The sequence below is a fragment of the Cupressus sempervirens genome, chromosome 8 (genome assembly GCF_028749045.1).
Source record: "Cupressus sempervirens isolate cs-2001-9-10 chromosome 8, ASM2874904v1, whole genome shotgun sequence".
NCBI lineage: Eukaryota > Viridiplantae > Streptophyta > Pinopsida > Cupressales > Cupressaceae > Cupressus > Cupressus sempervirens.
The window spans coordinates 259,422,992-259,445,712 of record NC_143125.1 but is presented as its reverse complement, the minus strand read 5'-3'; the positions used below and the strand labels follow the sequence as shown (position 1 = coordinate 259,445,712).

The window sequence follows — 22,721 nt, the reverse complement described above, 5'->3', positions numbered from 1 at the left end:
CAATAAAATGTGGAAGAGATTACTGAGTCTGATAATTTAGAGAATGAGAAGGAGAAAAACTTGGTGGAGGAGGAGAACGCGGAAGTGGGAGAATTCAGCTCCAATTTGGAAGGCTACCCAGGAAGCAAGGGTGAAACTGGTAAGGATGAAGAGGAAGAGAGTAGTGAGAAAAATACAGGGTTAGGTAATGATGGTGAGGAGGAAAATCAGAGTGAGCATTCCAAGGGAGTGAGGGTTGGAAAAGAAGAAATGGCCAAGGAAAAGGAGGACCCTTCTGATGTTAATGTGAGGGAAGAGGTAAGGACAGACCAGAACAAGTCTTCTGGTAGAGAAGAAATGGGGAAGGAAAAGAACGAGTCTATTCAAAGGGATACTATGCTTTCTTTTTTGCATACTGTCAAGTTCAAGGCTAATACCTCTCTGCAAGTTGACTCATGGATATATAATGAATTAATGAGTCTAAAAAGGAAAATGTAAAAGGTGCAATAGAACCAAGAAATTGACTGTGCAAAGATCAGTCAGATGGAAGTGCAAGTGGGTAATATAACAGAGAAACTAGAGTATGAACATAAACTTTGGCTGCTGATCAAAGAAAGTGGCAATAAGATGGTACATGTTACTTCTAGTATTTGTGCTACTGCTGCAAGTCTTGGGAAGCGCACTAATGAAGAAATTGTGTCTCCAGGGGGACTAAGTAAAAGAACCAGACAGAGCTATAGGAAAAGGACAGCTGAGGCTACTAGAGGTTTGGCTATTGATACCTTTCAAGAAAATATGAAGATCAATAAAGAGGTGGTCAAAATGATAAAAGAGCTGCAATAGCAGCTAGTAGTGTCTCTAGTTTTTGGTCTGTGTTTTTTTTTAGTGGTCCTGGTATTTGGTCACTAATATTCGTTATTTATCTGGTTTTTGTCTGTTGTTTAAACTAGGTTCTAGGTCCTTGTAAAACCTGCGTTTGTTGTTTGGTCCTTTTATGTGGCTTCAGGTCCTTGTATAACTTGATTTTGCTACTATTTAAATTGCAGGTTTCAGGTACTTGTAAAACCTAGTAGTGCTTCATGGTTTATCTTTTTCTTTTTTGTTAAGAGTTTCGGGGCCCCTTCAAAACTTGTTTTTAATTACCTTAATCTAAAATAAGGTCGTCAAAATTCCTGATTTTAAAACTTGGCAATTTTGTACCTTCATTTCACTCCCGATCTCAACATCTGGTCACCTCACATGAGGTCTATTTTATTGACAACAAAGTATTGTTGCTAGGTATATATGTATGTGTGCACAAAAAAACATGAGATGGAGGCATTGAATTACATTTGTACCATTTCTTTGTATTGGACAATGTTATATATATTTTTTATTATAAGTTTGATGAATATTAATTTTAAAAATTAATAGTTAATTATTTTAATATTTATTTTTATTAATGTTGAGATTGTTTAAAATGTGAAATTAAAATCATATGGTTGTTTTGGAATTAAAATGTATTTTATGACTCTTAAGTAGTAGTTTTAATATGTAATAAATATTAATTTGAGTAAATAAATTAAGTTCTTTAATTTAGTTACAAAGTGGAATCTTGTAATGAATATTAAGTTATTAGAAAAAATAAAATCAATATTCAATAGTTGGAAATTGCATACATAATTTTTTATAGAAATATGTCTGTAACTAAGTAGGCTTTATTAAATGATTTTGATTATGTTTTGATCAATCTAACTTATATAATTATGTTACATGTGTGTGATTATTGCATTACTCGTGAAGGGTATTTGAGGTTTAAATAAATATATTAGGAAAGTAAACCAAATGCTTGAGAATATGTAATTGATTGATGTTATGTTCATATTTATGGGATTTATGACGTTTATTGAGACATCAGTCAATGTTTACCAGACCTATTATAGGCTTATGCTATGTGTATATCTTAGAATAGTTGATCATTTTGAATGCATGAGTTGTGTTGCATCATGTAATTCAATCATTAATCCCAACCTAAATTGTCAAGCTCAAGTTATGTAATTTTGTGGAAATCCTTTCTAGAATGCTTTGGTTCAAGAACTTGTGTATACGGATGTTATGGAAATGAAATTAATTATTGAGTTTTATGAGGCTTTTGTTGGCAATAGGCCAGCATCCCTCATAGGGTTTTTGACATGACTTAACTACCTCATGTGGTTCTGTAAGTGTAGTGGTCGTATCGAGCATTGATAGGTCGATCTTTTGGTGTAATGACAACATTGACCTTTCTAACAATTGGTTTCAGAGCTTGGTCATAAGTTCAAATCCTGCAAGCCACGATGAGTGACACTAGGAGGGATTGTTGGCAGTGGGTTAGCATCCCTCACAGGGCTTGCGACATGGCTTAATCATCTCCTGTGGTTCTATAAGACTATTGGTAGTACTAAGCATTAATAGGTTGATCTTTTGGTGCAATAGGAACCTTGACCTTTCTAACAAATTTTATGTAATTTCATTGATTCATGAACCTAGTGAAGGTTGTCTAGGTGTATAGAGGGGGAGTGCCTTACAATAGGAGTTCGAGGCCCAAAGTGGCTAGTTCTAGGGTAAACTATCATAAGTCTTTGTAATAAGGGATACCATAATAATCAAAATATTTAGAAATACATTAAAAATAAAATTCTTGATATTGTCTTGTCCATGATTTGAGGTCTTGTATAGGTTAAATATGAGAATGTGATGATACCTAGCAATAGGTATGACTAGGTTTTCCTCATCTTCAAGAGAGGGTAGTCCAGTTCCATGTAGACCATGTTGAGGGTCTGAGGTCCAAAGTGACCATTACATGAAAACTCAACACGTGAGGGTTTGGGGTCTAGAGAGACCATTCTAGGATAAGTAGTTATATGATAAAATTCCTTCATATATATAACCTAAGTCTCCTTCATAGATATTGAATTTGCCTCTGTTGCCTATTATTTTTTCATTGTCGGTTATGATTTACGTAGTGGTCATTATTTACTCTGCAACTTCCATTTATTGGTTGGTTTCTATGGTTGGTCTTTATTTGGTGTTGTTGTTTGTTTCAGAAGTTTTCTTTTGGTTTTTGGTCTTGGTATTTGGTGTTGGAATTGGTTATTTGGTATTTATGATAATTTTTATCTTTTCTTTATCTTTGGGTTATAGTAACCACCACGTAGAAAGTTAGCGGGATTCCCATACTTAGTTACCTTGATGTATTTTCTGGGTTGATATTTGAGTGGGACATGATGTTATCTCCTTAACATAGTGGGAATGTACCACTTAGGTTCCACATGGTCAAGTGGTAGCAAATTTTCTTACCACGTAAGTTTTACGACAGATTTGTACGAATGCTAAAAGATTCTTTAATGCACTTCTTATTCATGTTTTGCATACTTGGAGACATGTTCCTTATTATCATGGCATTTTTAATTCATTTATATTGTATTATTAAGTATTTTTATGTATTTTTTCTTTTATTTGTGTACTTGGATAATTATGACATACCATGTGACTTGTGCAGTGAATGTCATGTATTGAGCTCCTAAGGAAACAATTTGATGATGCAATTATATTGTAATAATGGTTCATGCAGTAAGTTGATGTATTAATAATCTTTATGGTTGTGTAACAATGTTCTTATAAATAACTTAAATAATTAAAACTTAATACATGTGATTCTTCATTTTGGAGCCTTAGAGAAAGGTAACCTATTTGGTAACATAATTGTGTTTATGTACCATGTCATCATTGTATTACTTCCACACTCTTCTAATAATGTTGTATAATTTTTTAATTAAAAAAATGTTTATTCAACTTAGTGACTTTAAATAGGTTAATTTCTTTGGGCTCTTAAGAGGAGCATTACATAACACATACTTTTGTTCTAAAGGTGAAGTGTTTTTCTCTTGTTCCATTTCAATTACTGGGGAGTTATTATAGGTAAATGTCTCCATCATGGAAAGATGATTGTAAAAATATCAAGAGACAATTAAGGAAGAACCCTAAACATGTGACTAAAACCTCCATAATTATATATTTTATTTTATTACTCATATCTAAAGACTAATTTCGACTTAATATTATCCTAAAAAGATTATCTCAGAGAGACAAGTAATTGATGTATCATTTTCTTGCTTTGTATGAGCTATTAGCTTAGACACAAAGTGATTGATAATTGGCACAAGTCCTTAGTACTCTATGTAGAAGGCTAAGAATACATGGTGGGATCAATGGCATAATTTGAGCATGATAATATTTGTTATAAAGTTTCATACTTAAGATGTCACCTAGACATGTGTAGAATGTGCCAAATTTATATTTTTGATTCTTAGTAGTGCTACTCTTAATATGGGTGATTGCAATAATTTTTATTCGTTTCAAATTGAGTTTCTGTAAATAAAAGGTCTATTATTTAATTACAAATGATTTATTTTTTGTATATCAATTCTTTCATGTATCAATTCTCTTACTGCACTTCTACTATTTTTTATGCTTAGCTTGTTTATTCATAAACTAGAGATAAAACTCAAAATAAGTCAACAACATCAAATCTACAAACGTGAAACAAGTCATAACCAACAAATTAATTCTAAATTTGAATATATTCATTTAGAAAATTTGAAGAAAATTTAATAGAATCTCTTAAAAAATAATATTTTTCTAACAAAACATACTAACAATAAGTATTAAGTTGTTTATTAACAACTTTTATTTATCAGACAGTTATATAAAATCTGCATGAACATTGATTCCTAATAAAAATATGTCAGTTATAGACTTATTATAACAAAATGAATGCTCTAATCAAAGTGGAAATAGATCATAAGGGAAATGAGAATGCATGTGTTATTCGCATAATTTTACTCGACAATTCAATCAAATATATGAGAAAAGATGTTACAAATAAAATTATTTTCATCCTATTTTAAGGTGATAAAATCTATTTTACACAAATCTAAGCTAATTGAATAGACATAATCTACAAGAAATTATGTAACCGACACTAATAAGAGTTGGTAAATAATAACAAAAATATTAAAAAATTAAATATGAGAGTGAGGATAATTCAACAGTAGAACCTATGATGAAGAAATGCTATTGATCTCATGCTAAAGTTTTTTGCCACCACCCAAGAGTTTAGGTAAAATTTGATGATTTATTTATAAATAACACGATCTTAAAAAATATCTATGGCTTAACCCTAAATCTAATGAGATATCTAAACTTGATTTTAGGGGTGTAATTGAATTGTGTGCACTGTATGATCTTGGTTTAGTACATTCTTGTAAACTTGTTTTCCTTTGTCTTCTATATGTTGAACTTGTCAAGGTGGTGATCAAGGACATTGCTTGGGATATCGTTGGTTTGATAAATGATCATGTCCTTATTTCCCTTGTTATTTTAGATTATCAACAACAACACAACATTTCCTAACATGTAAATGAACAATATGAATTTTTCAGAGTTTTGTTCCTTAAAAAATGAAGAGTACTCTAGATATCTTTTGATTCCCAAAATGCCACATATAAATTAACAATACTTAAACCCATCTTTAAAAACTAGATCATTCAAACATGTCAACAAACACATGTCATGTTAGTGCATAATGGCTACAACAAAATGGTGAATAAGTTTTTAAAATAATAATTTTAATGCTCAAATTTCTTCCTTATTCATGTGAGTTGAGTTTGAGAACACATGCCGAGTTAGTTCATAATGACTACTATAAAAGGATGAAGAATTTAAAACAATTGATTTTTAATGCTCAAATTTTAGTCTTATTTATATGTGAGTTGAGGTTGGATTACTAGAACTTAATCCTAAGACAAGAACCATTTTGAAACTTATAGTGAATGCCATAAGTTAGCACAAACAAGAATTGATATAACTAAGAAATTAGAAATATATGAAGATAAATATAAATTAGATTTAGAATACATCTGAGTTAAAATCTAGACGTAAGTCAAACCAAACACAAGAATATATCGCTTATGATTTCATTATTATATATAAGACATTTCACCAAAATGGATACATAAATACATACCTAAATAAAAAATCAACAAGCTTATACATATTTTCTTATATTTATGTAATTTAATATTTCATAATATAACAACTATCCTTTATACACAATTGCATTCAAATCAAGTCAAAACACTTTTGCACATCCATAAACATTTTTGCTCCTCAAAATAGAACAGAAAAAAATAATCTACAAAGTTTAGAATTAGAATATTTGATAGCTGCCAATAGTGGCATGTTGTGATGGTTAAGTTGTTGCGTTGTTATCCTTGCCATCAAGGTTCAAATCTCATGGGGATGAGGTCCCCCGTTTGTGGCCTCACTGGTTCATAGCTCCAGGTCAAAGCCTTTACCCCTCTTTTAAAAATTAAAAAAAAAGAATATTTGATAGCTTATATTAATGATATAAAATATTCTTCATAATTTTATTTTAAGAATTTGTGAAAATCAAATACAAATTGAATAGCTAAAAGATATTTGGTGAGATGCTCCTAAGAATGATTATATATCAATTTTTAACTATCATTATTAGTTGTTGTCGTAGTTAGGAAACTATAGCATTCAATGGACTTTTACTTTTTAATTTGTTTGTCTAGTTAGAACACTTTATTATTATTATTTTTTGAGCTATAAAGTTTTCATATTTATTATATTTAAAATAATTCAACACAAAATATTTATTGACAATTTGAGTGGTTGTTTTGTGCTACAGTAGGGAGTGCAACTTTTTCCTTTATTTGTTTGTCCAATCAAAACAATTTATTATTCAATTAGGTTTTGCAACTATAAAGTTTTCATCTATATCATATTTGAAAGAACTAATCATTCATAAAAATATATTTGCCTTAATTTTTTTGTCCAATCAAAACAATTTATTATTCAATTATTTTTTGCAACTATAAAGTTTTCATCTATATTATTTGGTGAGATGCTCCTAAAAATGATTATGTATCAATTTTTAACTACCATTATTTCAAATCATGTCATATGGTTTTTTAATAATGACTAAATATTTTTCATGACTTTCATTTTACATTTTAAGAAAAAATTGATTGTCAATTTTTTTGTTTAAAAATGATTTAAGATATCATTTTAAATTTAAATATTTTATAAATTAAAAAATATATTTACTATTAATATTTATTTACTTATAATTATAAATCAGTAATGTATACAAAAATCTTTAAGTTCATGTATGTTTTAGATTACGGTAAAAGCAAGTTTTGAGGGGACCGAAAACTCCTTACATCACCAAATATGATTAAACATTACAAGTTCTCTAGGTTTTACAAGGGCCTAGAACCTGAAGAGTCAAAACAACAACAAAAGACAAGGTTTTACAAGGACTTGGGACCTAAAAAATAATTGGGCAATGTTCAAAACTAGGTTTTACAAGGACTTGGAACCTAACATAATATCAAAAAAAAAAAGCTAGAAAAACAAATAGACACATAGAGAACTAGGACCAACAACTATATCCAGTAATTAAGATAGCTCTTTGATCACCCTATCCATCTCATTACCAACAGCCAGATTCCTTTGAAGGATGTCCTCCACCACTGAACCAGGAGCAACTTCAACAACTTTCTTTGTACTTTCTCTAGTTCTCTTACTAGGGCCACCAATCAACTGAACCACAATAGGAGAAATTGCTTCTTCTACTGAGGCCTCCAATAGTTGCACCCAAACTCAAGGTAACCATATCCATCCTTTGAGCATTTTCCTTAACTAGTTGATAAAAATCTATTTCATAGGCCTTTAGCTTCTCATGGATATTACCCACCTGATTCTCCAGTTGAATTCTTTTTGCTCTCTCTTCATCTAGGTTATTATGAAGCTCACCCATTTTTTTCTTGAGAATAATAATCTTGTTGTAGAGGCAAGAATCAACCTGGAGAGAAGCACCAACTTTCAATTTAGCCTTGTGGAGGAAAGTAAACTTCTCCTTGTTATTTCCTTCTTCATTAGCCTCACCTTCAAGCAAATTCTTAGGATTGTAGGTAGCATCTTGGGCCTCATCCATATTTAACTAATTTTCCTTGTTTAAACCACCTTGGCCAGTCTTTTCCTCCTAGTTTTCCTTATTCAAAATTTGATTATTAGTCACAAGGGCATTTTTATCAACATAATTTTCCTTTTTTGAATCAACCAAGAGCTTCACCTCTTGAGTCTCCATCTGGGTTGGTCCTTTGCCTTGAGTCATGATACATTTATGCTCATTAGGGCCCAAGGGATCAGAATGATTCTTGATCACCATTTTCATGGACCCATCATTATTACTTTCCCCATCATCTTTAGCTGAAGAAGCTCTCTGACTACTAGAATACCTATCAGAGTTGGAGTTGAGATCACCAGTATCCATGTCACCTCCTCTTCTTTTTTTCTCCCAAAATCCATTGCATCCTTGTTAACCTTCAAAATATTTTCAGCCTTAGTATCCTTCTTATTACCCTTCTCAATCTCATTATGAACCTCCTCAATTTTCACATTATGGCTTTTGTTTTTTTTGGCACTCATTTTATCTTAGAGGCTTTCCCAAAAGATTTCCTCTTCTTATCCATAACAGGCAAAAATTTCACAACATTCTTTCTACAGTAATTCTTTAATTAACAAAATTAGACCTTCATAAACAACATGCCAACTGTCTTTCTTTCTATGGGCATGGAGGTTATTAAGAAACAAATACTTCAAATAAAAGGGAAAAGATAGCCTATCCTTATATCGGAGATGGTTGAAAGAAACAACATGAAATTTATGAACCATTTTTGACCTAACACCCAAAATAAAGTACTCATAAACACAAGATAAACATCTTGAAAATTTTCCTTAATCTAATCCAACTTAAAGAAATCCCCATCCTTCACTAGTTTCTTTTCCTCCTCTTCATTTCTGGGAAACTTCTTGAAAGCCACATTAAATATACTAGTTTCCTTCTTGAACTTCATACCCTCCATGGGAAGACCACTAATTTCAGCAATTAAATCCTCTATCATGTCCACAATAACCCCATGAAGAGATACCCTCTCTCCAGACCAATTATTGAAAAAATAGTTAGTTATATGTAGTTTAAAACCATGCAACTTCTCAATATATGTAGTCACCTTACCCTTTTGAATAATTTCCAACACCGCATGTTTTGCCTTCCATTCTTTATAGTTAGATGTCTCCTGCTTCCTCGACTCACCACGCATGATACACCCAACTTTGATAACTCTACAACAAAGGGTAACAATCATAGAAGAACAATTTTCTTTAAACTCAAAGAAACTTTTCACCCAAAATATGTGCCTTGTCCTATTGGTTAAGTTCATGTATGTTACTTTAAAATATTTTTAAATTAGTATAAATATATAACAAATAATATAAGACTACATATCTAATATTATAAATTACAAAAAATAAGTTTTTAAAATTCATTATATTCTATTTCAACAAGATTCTAAATTAACAAGGGGCACAAGTACCAAAGTTCCAGCCTTCTATTATGGTGGGTTGTTTGTGTAGTTGGAATAGAATGGATGTAATTAATGATGTATAAGTGTACGCAAATAGTAGAAATATCTGTACCATGGCTTGTGAAGATAAAAGTTTGGTGAATGAGTTTTAAAAACAATAGTTTCTTTTTAAGATAAAATACAACAATGAGTAGACATGAAAGTTCTCAATAATTTGTAGAGAACATTGAAACATTATAAATATAAGTTACAGTTTGGAAATCATGGACATAATCACATTGTATTGTGCAAAGTTATAATTATTCTTGTATTTTTTATCAATCAGTGATGACACAGTACAAATTTGTGAAGCATTGAAATATAAGCATTGAAACTGGATAGGGGTATTGTAAATAGCTAAAGAGCTTGCATGATCAAATAATGATTGGTGCAACAAACTGTTCTGCTCAAATGCAACAAGGGTTACAGTGTTCTTAGGACATAAGTTGATGGTGCTTTTGTCCAAATTTTTTGTGATTTGAAGAACTGCACAAACTAATTTAGCATAGATCCGAGCATGCAAATTGCTAAAACTGAGAATTTAAATGGAGAGGGAATTGGTAGCTTCTACCAAAGATTCAAACATGTTTGTTTCTTTAAAAACGAAATGACATTGAAAGCAATTAACTCTAATTTAATTGATGATAAAAATTGGGATATATTTTCTAGCCGTGATGTCTTATAAATCTAAATGCCTACCTTAAAATATGAAAAGAACTTTCAAAAAGAATGAAAAAGGGATAGAAAGATATATAATAGTTCGTGCAATGTTATATCTAATTTTTTCACTTCCTCTATAAAATGGATGAGAACCAATGGATCATATCATCCTATAAATGCCCTCTTTGAAAAGAAGACAAATATAAAGAACATTTAATGGAAAGACTTCCAAATTGTATTTGATCTTGTTTAAAAAATTAATTTAGTTTACATGTAATCTTCATGATTGAAAATGCCACCGTGAAAGTTAACACCAACCTCTAAAATGGTTGTAGATTTTTCATGGCCAATGATTATTGTTGTCTGTATGAATTAGTTGTTCATACTTTATGTAACCCTAGACATTGTGGGCTCATTCCTATCTGTAGGAGAAGAATCCTAGTAGGTATGACAACCATTACCACTACTATGAATCTGATATGCTGCTACCCCATTGTTTAAGTGAAAGAAGCACTTATTGTCTCCTTCCTATTTTTAGAGGCTCCAATGTGTCCACAACATCACTTGTAAGAGGCCTTTCTTTGGGATTTTTTTTGAGGCATTGATAAGCCAAGCTACAAGCTTTCTGGGCACCATTCATAGAATATTGAAGCATTGCATCAATAATTTGCAACAACTTTCACTTATCATTTAAAAGTGGTTGAGCCCACTCTTCCAAAATTTATTCCCTGGTGGTTTTTCTTTTATCCATTGGCCATCTCCTAGTAAGCAACTTGAGTAACACAACACCAAAGTTGTAGACTTCAAGAAGTCAAGTGACCCGTTACAAAAAATGCTAAATCTCATCAACAAAGCATTTCAGACATTAGGCCTAATGCCAAATGCCAAATCGGTATTCTAAAGAATGTCATTATTTTTCAAGGCAAGGCAAGTAAGGGAACCCATTGAAAGTGCCTGATGCGTACAAACACTTACATATTTTGAAACTTATTAGTCATAACATATTTAGGAGCACCATAACACAAGTGGAGACATGGGTTTCATCCCCCTAAGGTCCATATTCTGTGAATCCAAAAATCAGATATCTTAGTTGTATAATCCTACAGAGAACAAAGACAATAAGTAGGGAATTCACTCCAGGATAAAATAAAGCAAGTCTAAATACTACAAAGAGATTTAAAAACTACACCTCAAGCATTATACTCACGACATGTGACCAATTCAAACATATAAAGCAAGAAGCATATTTCACAAATGTAAAATATTACTCAACCACTCTAAGTCCAAATACCAAAGTCTAATAAAATGTACTATGCAAGTAATATAAAATAGATTCAATTTTAAAAAGAATAAGAAGAAGATCATTATAAATAATCACAGACTTACATAAATATTGGTTTTATAAAAGAATGCAAGGAAAAAGACCTAAAATCTAAGTTTTAAGATTTCAAAAACAACTTTGTATATAACCTAAAACAAAAGAATTTACCCAAAAATAATTCAATTACAAAACGAGCTAACATGTGAGATCTTAGAGGATAAACACTTTAAAAAATAGAGTGTACTGATTTATTCACTTTTGGGTTCAAATATAAAATGAGCCCTATGCAAGATACATGAAAATAATAGTAAAAAAAAGCGTTGGTTAATGAGGCAACATGCTCATAATCCAAGCTCTCCACAGAGGAAACATTAGCACAAACAATTGTTGGCTGTGGAACTGATAAGGGAAGCAACCAAATGAATAGATGAATCTTTTATTATATGGGCTAATGCCATTGTGCAAATATACTAGTATTGGATTGGCTGCTTATAGAACAAAGCATCCTTTAATCATTTTCTATTTTTTTGGGAAAAATATGCTCAATACAAATCACCTAAAAGATTTCATAAATTATACGAAAAAAATAATAAAATGTATTTGCTAAGTCCTGTACAGAAAAATACAGATATGTTTCACAACAAAAATTTGTTTCTATAGAAAGAAAATTTGACTAAAACTAAATTCTCTTTACAAAAAGCTCACGAAAAACTACAACACAAAATTATATGGGAAAACAATTAGTTACCACCTTAATGCATAAATTTTGCAGAACCAAATTCTGATAACATGAAAAAATCTCAAAAAATCAATGATAAACACAATGATAAAAATAGTTACATACCTAAATGCCTTTCTCAGTACACTTGTGGAAAATTTCATGGTCCAGAAAACCAAAAAGTCATTTTGCTGTGAGCATCTCATTTTTGTTGTAATACGAATGTGTTGTTTGAGACAAGTACATTTGTATGAACAACAACTTTGAGGATATAATATGTAGATGTAATTGAATTTGTTCCATTTAATTTTGCTATGTTGAATTTGTAGAAAGATCCACAGATCAAAAATAAAGGAAAAAATGCGAGTTCTATAGCAAGTAGCAAATTTATAAAATAGAATGCTTGCTTGTTGATTGAAGGAAATTAAGAACTGATCAGTTTACTATGAAATGCTCTATTTGAAATATATGCAATCAAATATTTTTTAAAGTTTGATGATTAAAGAAGAAACTTGTATTAAAGAAGAAATATCTCCTTAGCTTAGAATCTTCTTACAAAGTATTCCTTTGGCATTGCCTAAAAACCAAGCAGAATAATTTGAGATCAGTTTGCAATTAAAATTTGAAGTCTAGAAATGTGAACTGGTGCTTAATTTTGTGATAAATCAAGATGCAGGAAAAGACCAAATTAGGCAGACCTAATTGAGTGTAAACAATTATCTGCAAAGAGTTGAATTTGCTAAATACATTTAGAAGTGGAGAATTGAAAACTAAGGATATAGTATGCAGATATAACCATTGGCAATACCTGAAGACCAACCATCATTATTTTTGATAAATTTGCAATTGAAATTTGAAGTCTATAAATATGATCAAATGCCATCTTCATAATCCCAAAAACTATAATTGATAAACATGTAATGGACAGGTAAAGAGTACCTAATTCTACTTTTAATCTTTGCAATTAAAGCAGTTGCATTTTTACTTGAAGTGTTTGTAATGAAGAAATAAGGTTTTTTCCATAAAAATATTCAGATTAAGGAAAAAAATTACATAAGAATTTGAAAAACATAGAACCCTTCGAGTAGAGATTGAAATTCTTAAAATATATTCTTTTAACTGTATTAAAGCATAATTGTGAGCCACATGCTTTGCCTTCATGAATTTCTGGCTTTGCCAACATCAAATGTGGGAATAAAAGGTGTCAAATTATTTATACATTATTGGTTGAACAAAAATGAACAAAAATATTATGACCTTAGTAAATTTGGCGACATGCCTCAGGGTTATGGAACACAAGCTGGACAACCCAAGAGATTTTTGGGGGTACTTAGAAATGTTCACAATTTTTTTTCACAAAGCATAATGAAGAAATAGGGTTTTTTTTCATACAAATTCTCATGATTAAGGGAAAAAAATTACATCAAAAATTGAAAAACTCGGAACTCGTCTAGTAGAGATCAAATTTTTTTAAAAGAACATATGCCCAAAAAGATAAAACTTTTACTGAGATTTGATATGGTTTTTAAAACTGAAAACCAAGAGGCTCATAAAAAATTTAAAACTGATGAAGAAATTTAGCAAAGCAAGGAGGAATTTCAGTTAAACAGGAGGAGGAACACAAATCCTCAATTTTTAGTGAAGTTTGTACCTGAGCAAAATTTCCAAAATTTTGCTGGGTTATATTTTAAGTTGTACGAATTTATAGAGAGGGAAGATGAAATCGTTGTAAGTGAGTTGTTCCAAACTGGAACTCTTCAATGGAGTTGAAGTTTCAAAGCAACCTTGACATTTATTCATTATTCTATTTAATGTTTCATAAATAAGACTATTATATATAATGTTTCATTAATAAAATAGATATGCCTTGGTCCTTATGACATTCGTCCTATCTTTTTATTTGTTATTTTTGTATATAAATGTATTTTACTCATTGCCTTTTTCCATTTTTCCTGATGGACCATTAGGATTTGAAGAAAATTGGATTTTAAAATTCACAAAATACATTGGATTTTAAAATTCTCAAAATACATTGAATTTAATAAACCATATATAAACATAGGTAGATCTTAAATTAGTTTAAATTTAAATCATCGGCCAAAATAATGTTGCATCTCACGATTCCATTAGTTCCCTGCAAGGTAGGGATAAAAGTATACAATCATCAAAATAGAAACATTTCTAAACATAAATTTTAAAAAGAAACATATATAATATAAAATACTTTAGATTTATAGACAAGAGCCAACAACACAATGGTAAATTATGAGCCCTTTATCGAAGAGGTATTGGGTTAATCATTGATCACTTGATTGTGACCTCTTACCAATAAAAAAAAGAATTAAAAAATTGATGGTTCAATAATGAAATATAATCTAAAATATAATAAAAAAATTAAGTTTGAAAATATTATCAAATTCTAAACCTACCATACTCCATCTTTCATCTTGATGATAGATCATAGTCATAAGGTATGATCTAAAATATAATAAAAAAATTGACACAGTCACCCATTCCAGTACTACTCCAACCTGAGGTGCTTAACTACGGAGTTTCCTCCATGATTAAACCCAAAGCTTGCAACCCCATTTGCAAAACCTTCACCAAATGTTGTGCCTTATGAACTATTCATTAGAAAACCCCTTAAGCTCATAAATTGATAAGTAGAAGATAATTTCCACAGCAAGTTGTCTTGTGATATTGCTATCAGGATTTAACTGTGTGATTTTTGAGTCAAACTCATTGACCCTTGTTTTCATAAGTAGTGATTCAACATGAATCCATCTCTCATGAGAATAAGTGGAAACACGGATCAATAAGTTTGAGTCAAAAATCACACAGTTAATCCTGATAGCAATATCACAAGACAACAGAGCAGTTTTTTCTTTATTTTTCAAAACATTTTCGTCGGCAGAATCAGCTTCCGTTGAGAATACGGAGGAGCTATTCAAGGAATCGCGTCGTAGAAGTAATTTATTCTGGAATATCTCTGATACCTGGAGAGATTCAGCGGGATCGGTACTTGAGAAGTGGGTAAATGATGGTAAGAAGTTGGCGAAAAGTGACTTGCATGGCCTTCGCCACGTTCGGAAATACAATAAGGCTTTGGAGGTGCGCGAAGTTTAAATGAAACAAGTTATAAATGTTAACAATGTTATATTTCCTGGTGATTTTTTTTGAGATTCGAAAAAACATCCACCGCTCTGTTTCCTAGTTTAAGCAAATATTTTTCTAGTTGTTTTTACATTCAATTATAGCGATCAAAGCAGGTTACTTTATAAAGCGAAACGGTCAAAACAAGCTACTAAATTCGACAATAACTAACCAAATTACGAGCGCAGACCACACAAGTGTGTACAACATACGCGGTGCAAGTAGAACTTATCACAGTATCATACAATAGGTTAAGCGAGGTACAGGCTCCGAGCATTTCTTAGCTTTCTGGTTGTTTTTGAAAAATGGGAAGTAACCGAGCTCTCTTTGAATGGTTAGAAAAAAGCAGTGAATCCTACCGTTACCTATAAACTACTTGAAACTGTACTTAGTTGTGGTGGTTGCTTGCATGGAGTTGCAGACAAAACTTGACCATTTGTAGGTGGGCAAGTTTCTTAGCACATAAATCATTTGCAAGTACCCTGCTTGTTTTAAAATTATGACTGACACTATGACTGAAAAGTTCATATTCATCAACTGATTCAGGAAAGTCATAAACTATTAGAATGATAAGCGTAAACAAAACTAAAATTAGCCAAGAGGAGGCTTACCATACATCACGACATCAGTTCTATGACAGGGTTGAAAGGAGACCTAAAATAGCAACACTAATCACCGACCGCATTATTCCATGATTTCTTCTAAGCTCGATATTGAATCATGGGATGGTTTCTGGAGTGCTGGGGGAGTTAAATGTTGTTTACCTTGAGATTGCATCTCCTACTTGTATGTTATGTAATAATGCAGTTTTGAAGGTACATGGACTGGCATTTGTATCTGAGATATGTATGGCTTCTGGTATGCCATTTTCAAAGAAATGAAGAAGGGATATGCTGTTTTGGAAAAAGATGGAGATTGTTGCTTGAAAATGGTAAAATCAAAATGTTATTGTTATGTTTAATTTAAATTTAGGAATATGCAATATGCGACCTTAAACAATTTGTAAACTATTAAAATGTTTAAAAGTGAAAAATGTTTTATAAGAATAAAAAATATCTAAATGAAAGCCATGGTTTAATTAAATTGATGTTTGATAATCATTATCATGATGTAAATAATATAGATTTAAATCATAATCACTTAGAGGCGAGAATAAAAGCTGGGAGTAGAATTCTATTGTTTTAATAATATCCGATAGGCTCTTTGAATGTGAATGTATTTTGTGTAAATTATAAACTTTAGCACCATTATAGAACAAATCACAAGTTCTCATGCACAGAAAAGAAATTATGTCTATTGGTGTATTTTTTATTGTTTTTGCTCTTGTCGACAATATTTTAGTTTTGAGAAAAACCTAGTGTAGTTTAGAAGCCTCAACAAGAAGTTCCTCATTTTTAAAGAGATGCTTCCAATAGATGTATAAAGACATAACAACTATCATTTGAAAATAAGTGCAAAGGCTAGGGTAAAAATCCTCACTAATTATGGTCATCCACAACCTTTTCTTGCAAACTTTATATTACGTTGGTTTGGAATTTGTCAATTTATTTAAGATAAAGGATACATTTTAGTTGGTTACAATTAATTCCCAAACATTCTTTAGGTTCACTTGCATTTTAATAATACTTTTTATTCCACCAATGGCTATCTTAAAAATCTACCTCTTTTGTTCCAACATTGTTTTGTTAGGATATTTGTTTAGATATGTTGTGCATCTTGCAAGACATAATATTTTGATGCTTACATTGATTTGTAATATTGGCTCCTCCTTGAATGGGGTGCCTCCTTCGGAGGAATCCACAAGATTACATGATTTTCACAACTTGTTAGTTGGAATTTTGGGTGTAACATGTAAACTACTTTGTAAGAGAAGGAAAATAGGACTTACACACATAGAATTATAAGAGAATCTATTGCAAATAAGGAGATGTGTAAGTGAAAATGAGCTATTGAAGTCAAGAGAATAAGGAATTGTACTCCCACATTGTGTGTTGACAAGTGAACACATGGGTGGATGCTCCTTATGGTCTATTTATGAATTGTTGAATTTGTTTAGGTATAAAATGTAGGAAGTTGTGATGCCCCTATTGCATCTTTACTCCACTTTGACCTAAAATTCTCAAATAAGGTATGGAGTATATTTAGTTTAGGAATGTAAATTGATAACTTTATATAACGATTAATGTTAAATTTGAACCAGAATAAGAAAATAACAAATAAAACCAAAATAAAGAACCTATATATCATGGGAAAGGCCCTCCTCTTCAAGGGAAACAACCTAGTGCCACAAAAAATATGCCTTTATTCAATAATATTTTTTCAAGGTCTTTCACAATATGAATCAGCTTCAATCACTTATGAAGATTACAAACTCTCACTATAAAAGCTCAATTGAGATTGCAAGAAATAATATACAGACAAAGTCTTTAATAAGAAGACTACACACTGATCAAAGCCAACAAACAAAACTTCACAATCGGAATTAGCAATCCAAACAAATGATTATAGAGGCAAAAACTCTTCCAGATAGCTTGAAAACAAACCCAGAAATCTAAGAATACACAACTGCAAAATAGGAATAGAATAAATACGATCACCATAGAATCAGTTTGAACATGCTGGAAGGAATGAAAGCTTCTGAGAGCACGAGCACCACAGAAGACTGAACATTTATAAAAACTGTGATAGAAGAAACACTTGAAAAACCGCGAACTTTCTCCTGAAGGTTGCACTCAGAATGAAAGAAAAACTTCACGCACATGGCAAACCCGATGAAGATTACATCTAATAAAGTTCATAGACGAGCGGCCTCTTAGGAAGAGTAATAGTCATAATGGAAGCTTTCAACATGCGAAAACAAAACGATGAGAAAGACTGTTACAAGAAAGTCTATAACCATCGCTTAGATCAAGAATGTGTGATATAATATGGATTGCACCCGATAATCATAGCTGCCTGAATATGAATTGCACCCGATAATTTGGATAGCACTTGATAGGACATGGTGGAATAAAGAACATACATGATAATCGTAGATGCTGAGAATAACTAATGCTCAACCGTTGACTTCAACAGAGAACACAACAGTTGTAAGAGATTTGATTTCAGCATACCAAAAATTGCTAGAAGCGTAGCCTGCTAAAATTGTTAGAAGTGAAGCACACCAAAATTGCTAGAAGCTGATGACTTGCAGTAGACATAAATAGAGAGAAGATCTCTCTTGCAGCTACATCAAATTTTCAACACTCCCTTTTAGCAAGAGAGATCTTTGATTCTAACTTACGAGACAAAGACAAGTAATTGCAACCAGTCATAAAATTTATACCATTGTCATCACACTATAAGTCTATAACAATAGATTAATGTTATCTCAACATAAAAAAAAACTTAACAATTGTGATGAGCTTCTAAAAGGTCATTATTTTGAGAACCTTTTATCTTGTTTTTTAAACAATTATCTTGTAAGAAATAATTTATGACTCTATGGTTTAAGCAAAAGAACTTATGTTTTATGGATATGCTATCTATATGTTAAGACATGAAGATTGAAGTATAGATTGATCAATTATGTTGTGTTTGATTGTATCTATAGTTTTTTATGGTTTAATGAAGGATATTACGTGCTGATAAATATTTCCTTATCCATGCTATGTTTGGGTAGGTTCCTTCCTGCAACCATAGGATTTGCAAGACTGGTAATCTAAGCATAATACCTTTTCTAACATTGATGATGAAATAAAAGACAACATTTCAGCACTGAGTCAAAGCCGACCAGATGATTGATGAATCATTGCGTAAGTAGATCATGGTGTGAATTCTGTTATGACGGTGCACGAAGATAGCTTCCTCAACTTGCTATATTCCTAGGGGAGTTAAAACGCAATTAATAGTGTTTCTATTGTAAACCTTATGATCTGTAATTGATCCTCGTTGATGATGTGATTGTAGGAGTAGGAAGTTGTTAAAGCTTTCCTTTAAATAATTTCCACTGTAACCTTGAAGGGATTTTGATTTTTTCCTAGTTTTGACCAAAACGAAAATGGAGTAGATTGTTTTGTTTAGTAGAGTAGAATCTTGTTTTCAAATGTAATCTCTTATTATGAATGAATAGAATACAGAGTTCAAGTTTCCACCTTCAAACTTGATTGTTTTCTGTTCACTCATGCAAGGGGTCCACTTGGTGAGTGAACTGCTTTGTTAGAATATATTTCCATTTTTAGTTTGTTTCCTTGCAAAGTAGACTTCTGTTGTTCCTACAGCCATTGAAAACAAAATCATTGAACTATTCGTGTAGCATAGGTATTTAAATAGATTTAGTGTTTGCAACATTACTCTAAGCTTTAAGAAAAATTTCATTTTAGTTCCTAGCTTAGTTTCCTTCAACATTTCTTTCCTGTTGTAGTTGCAATGACTTAAAGAGGAATTAGAGCATATAGTTTGCAGCCACCCTCTCAAGCTTATGCTCTCAGCTTGACAAATAAAATGAAGTCAATATGTTATTCTTAGGAAAATACATGATTCTATCTAGTCATGGAGTCAATGTAGAAGGATGTCCAATCCTTTATTACTAAGGTATTTAGTTGACTGACCATTTTTGGTGTCATTGCCAAGAAAAGGGGTCAATCTAATTCAACCCTGAAGTCATTATGTTAGATTAGATTTTGTATTACTTTGCATGCATAGAAGAAGAGACCCCTTTGGACATTTCTTCCCCGTAATATTTAGGAAGACATTTTTGATCCTGAACCTAAAGAACCACATAGCGAGAATGAAGAACCTTTTGAAAATCCATTCATTACTACTCAAGAATGAATACCCTCATCCTTTGATGAATCCTTGCATCCGAATGATCTCTTTCTTGAACCTAAATATCAAGATAATCCACTTGCTCTTGTCATAAATCAAGCACCATTAATAGTACCTCCTCCAGGAATGGCTCAGCCTCAGCCTCAACCAACGTTTCCCTTTCCTATTCCTTCTCAGCAAGGTAACCAAAATTTGAAAAATATACCTACTGCTGCACTTCCTAAGTTTTATGGCTTGATCACTGAAGACCTTGAAACCTTTCTCTTTGAGTTTGACATACTATGTGTAAGCTATGACTATAAAACTGATGCCCACAAATTGAAGTTGTTTCCTTGTACCCTTAAAGAAACTTCTCTGAGATGGTTCATGGGGTTGGGTGCTAATGTTGTAGCAGATTGGCTTGCAATGAGCAATCTGTTTCTCACAAAGTATAAGGAATACTACAAGGGTCAAGATTTAGAGGGGGTGACATTTTCAAAATATCCCAAAAGGATGATGAAACATTGGAAGACTATGTTTCCAGGTTTATGTTTAACTTGCAGTGTAACACATAGCATCAATTGAATGAGGAGTCAAAGAAACATGTTTTTCTAAGAGGTGTAAATGAAGGAAACATTGAAGCTCTAGACCTTATGGTGAGAGGGGACATTACTCAAAAGACTTGGACTGAGATATAGAGTATATGCCTGAACCATTCTAGAGCTACTATGAAGAAAGGTAGGGCACTTAGAGACCTACCACATAAGTCCAATGGCAGTTCAAAAGTATTCAAGACAGAGTTATCTAATTTTCTATTAGACTTCAAGCAAGACATCATTAATGATGTAGCCACTCAGCTGGACACCATGCAAGCCTAAAGAAAGAAAGATGAAGCTGATGCCATGTTGACTGAATATTGTCCACATTGTAGAGAGAAGAAAAAGCATTGTAGATGTAATTCTGTTGCAAATATGGAGACAAAACCAATGCCAACTGAGTTCAAATCCATTTATGAAAATGGACAGGCACTCTATGTCACTCGAAGAAGGCCATGGGCTCAAAGACAAGGTATGCCACCAAATCCTCTTCAAAGTCATCATAATAATAATCAATGGAAAAACATTCAAAATACTAGTTTTAGTGGAAATCATAGCTTGCAACAACCCTAGCAGGGTTGGTAGTAACCTCAATAGGGTTGGCAACAACCTCAGAATTGGAATCCCTAATCTAGTCAACCAACCTTATTGCCACCAACTTAGCAGCAAGCTCTGATGCCTCCTCCTGTAGCCACTAATACTCCTTCCAAGTAGACCCAACTGCCAATTCAACCTAACTTGAATTTGAATAATACAACAAACTCAAGAGCAAAGCTATGTCATTTCATTGAATGATAATCACTTACGATCAAACACCACTCTTCCTGCACCTCAAGAACCTATAATAACTGAAGTTGAGGATCCTCCAATTAAGCATACAGATGAATGAAATTAGCATACCTCTCATGTAGCCAATGAACCTCCATTTCCCCATAGGTTGATAGAACAAGGCCAATCCAAAGAGAACCATGCAATCATTGAATTGCTTAATCAACTGAAACAAATGACAATAAAAATACCATTGTTAGATGCTATTAAATAAGTCCCTACCTAAACTAAAGCTATTAAGGAAGCATGTAGTAAGCAACCAAGAAGGAAGAGGAAATATCCAAAAACCATTCATGTCCTAAGACAATTGTCTGACTTAATGCTAGAGAAATTAGTTGTACCCAAATATTCTAACCTTGGGAGTCCTATAGTTACAGTCACTATTCATGGAATTCAAGTTTAAAATGCTTTGGTTGACCTAGGAGCATCTATTAATGTCATGACAAAGGAGGTATTTTCTCGGTTGCATATTGTTGGCCTCAAAGAGATGCCCACCATCCTTCAACTTGCTGATAGCTCTACCATTAAACCAGATGGGATGATAGAAGATGTTATAGTCGCCCTAATTTCTTGGGAATATTCAGTTGATTTTGTTGTTCTCTCCCCAAAAGCTAATATGGGAGGATATCCTTTAATCACGGTGAGGCCATGGTTAGCCACTGCAAATGCTTATATAGCTTGTTGATCTGGGAAGATGACAATACCCAATGGAGTTCATACCAAGAACTTGACTTTGTACTCCCCTGCTTAACCATTGTTGCTAGATGACCAAGTAGTCTGGCCAGACTTGGGTGATGATGATTCAGAAGCCAATTCTATCCATCAATTGATGATGATAAGTAGAGAATCATTCATAGCTAATCGAGAAGAAGATGAAATAATTTCATCCATTATTCTGAATGAATGTGGACCACAATCTCCAATGTCTCCTCAAGCTGAATGCATCTTAGAAATTGTTGTACCACCTTTAAATTCATTCAATCATTCAAAAGCTTCATAGTTTCTCCATTCATTATTACCTCATGAGATGGATTCTTCTCCTATTGCTCAATTATTCATGGTAGATAAGGTTATTAAGATAGGAATTGGTCTAGGTAAGGAAATGAATGTAAACAATGCCTTATCACACTCCAAACAAGAAGCTATGTTGCAGTTATTGTAGG

General features: G+C 32.2%; 1 pseudogene; it reads left to right on the top strand.

The window, feature by feature from the left end:
* Window positions 1-522: 522 nt before the first annotated feature.
* The window catches only part of LOC149542451 (pentatricopeptide repeat-containing protein At5g09450, mitochondrial-like), a 101,486-nt pseudogene continuing 79,287 nt past the window's right edge, over window positions 523-22,721 (top strand).